The following is a 2,607-nucleotide window of genomic DNA, read 5'->3' as shown; positions in this document are numbered from 1 at the left end:
TTTCTATCTCTTCCTAGTGAGGTAGGGCATCTCTCCCTAGTGAGGTAGGGCTCTGGAGAGGTGAGGTTCCAGGCCACATTGGTGAAGTCATCTGCCCAATTTTTGCATATATAAGTATATATATATATATATATATAGAGAGAGAGAGAGAGAGAGAGAGAGAGAAGTTACGTATCCATTTCATTTAATAGGACAAAGAAATGGAGTGGGGGAAGATATAGAGGGACAGAGAAAGAGAGACATCTGTAGCACTGCTTCATTGCTCATGAAACTCCCCTTCTTTGGATGGAGACAGGGGGGCTTGAACCCCTTTTACAATTTTTCAAGCCAATTCCTAGACATTTAGTCACTCAAGGGGGGCCAGCAGTGTGTAAAGATGCTTTTCCCCACATCTTTTACTTTTTTCTCTCTCTTTTTTAAAATATTTATTTTATTTATTCCCTTTTGTTGCCCTTGTTGTTTTATTGTTGTAGTTGTTATTGATGTCATTGTTATTGGATAGGACAGAGAGAAATGGGAGAGAGGAGAGGAAGACAGAGAGGGGGAGAGAAAGACAGACACCTGTAGACCTGCTTCACTGCCTGTGAAGCGACTCCCCTGCAGGTGGGGGAGCTGCGGTTCGAATCTGGATCCTTCCTCCTGTCCTGTGCTTTGCGCCACCTACGCTTAACCCGCTGCTCTACAGCCCGACTCCCAGCTTTTACTTTTAAGTGACAGACAAGGCAGCATCAAGGGCTGCTGTTACTTTCTATTTTAAAATCTTTTGACTTAGAGGAAAATCCAGCCAAAATGCCCAGAGTCCCCACACACCCCTGAGTGGGCTGAAAAGTATCTTACTTGACCTTACTTGGCCTCCAAGTCAGGAGGTGCAACCTTGATTAAAAAAAAAAAAAACTGCCTGATGGTCTAATCTAATCTAATCACAGAGGACTAGTAAGCAAGCACTTTTACTCTGAAAGTATAGAATTGGCCCTAACTTCCGGAGATATGAACACATGCACACAGCACCGTGGGCCTCGCCTATAGTGAGGATCTATAACTTAGTTGGGGAATGCACAGACCGACATGGAACTGGGTAGTCCTCAGTGTTAGGGAAGATCTCACCAGGCCAACGAAGTTCACAGGTTGACATCTCGGGATTGGCCACTCTGAAGACAAATCGAAGCAAAAAGCCAGTAGCATCATGACTTGGTGCAGTGGTACCAGTAGCATTGATTTAAGTTAGACCAACAGAGGCAGTATTAACAGAGTAAGCAATCTGGACAAGAAGTCTCAAGGCACACAGGCAAAGTCCCAGAAGTTCCTGGACAATTCTTTGTAGTCTCATAAGTTAATTATAAGACTTATAAGTCTTAGGGAGTTGGGTGGTAGTGCAGTGGGTTAAGCGCATGTGGTGCAAAGCGCAAGGACCAGCTTAAGGATCCAGATTCGGGTCCCGGCTCCCCCACCTGCAGGGGAGTCGCTTCACAGGTGGTGAAGCAGGTCTGCAGGTGTCTATCTTTCTCTCCTCCTCTCTGTCTTCCTCTCCTCTCTCCATTTCTCTGTCCTATCCAACGATGACATCAATAGCAACAACAATAATGACTACAACAACAATTTTAAAAAAGGGGGGTTGTCAGAGAAATGCAAATTAAGACAACACTAAGATACCACCTCACTCCTGTAAGAATGGCATACATCAAAAAGGACAGTAGCAACAAATGCTGGAGAGGATGTGGGGACAGAGGAACCCTTTTACATTGCTGGTGGGAATGTAAATTGGTACAGCCTCTGTGGAGAGCAGTCTGGAAAACTCTCAGAAGGCTAGACATGGACCTTCCATATGACCCAGTAATTCCTCTACTGGGTTATACCCCAAGGACTCCATAACACCCAAACAAAAAGAGGTGTGTACTCCTATGTTCATAGCAGCACAATTCATAATAGCTAAAACCTGGAAGCAACCCAGGTGCCCAACAACAGATGAGTGGCTGAGAAAGCTGTGGTATATATACACAATGGGATACTATGCAGCTATCAAGAACAATGAACCCACCTTCTCTGACCCATCTTGGACAGAGCTAGAAGGAATTATGTTAAGTGAACTAAGTTAGAAAGATAAAGATGAGTATGGGATGATCCCACTCATCAACAGAAGTTGAGTAAGAAGATCTGAAAGGGAAACTAAAAGCAGGACCTGATCAAATTGTAAGTAGGGCACCAAAGTAAAAACCCTGTGGTGAGGGGTAGACATGCAGCTTCCTGGGCCAATGGGGGGTGGGAGTGGGTGGGAGGGATGGGTCACAGTCTTTTGGTGGTGGGAATGGTGTTTATGTACACTCCTAGCAAAATGTAGACATATAAATCAGTAGTTAATTAATATGAGAGGGGGAAAATCAGTTGTATGTCTCAAAGTTTCTCTAAACACAAACTGAATCTTTTTAATATATAGGCTATATATTTTATATGCGGACTCTCTCAAAAGCCTAGACCAAGTAGATTAGAAGCATCCAATAGCACAGCTATATACAAGATACTGGATACTGTACAGCAAACCCTAACAAAAGGACTTTTCAAAGTTAACCCAATTACCAAATAATGTGATGATAACATAATGAACTATCGATT

Source organism: Erinaceus europaeus, chromosome 6 (assembly GCF_950295315.1).
Source record: "Erinaceus europaeus chromosome 6, mEriEur2.1, whole genome shotgun sequence".
Lineage (NCBI taxonomy): Eukaryota > Metazoa > Chordata > Mammalia > Eulipotyphla > Erinaceidae > Erinaceus > Erinaceus europaeus.
This window is presented reverse-complemented; position numbering follows the sequence as displayed.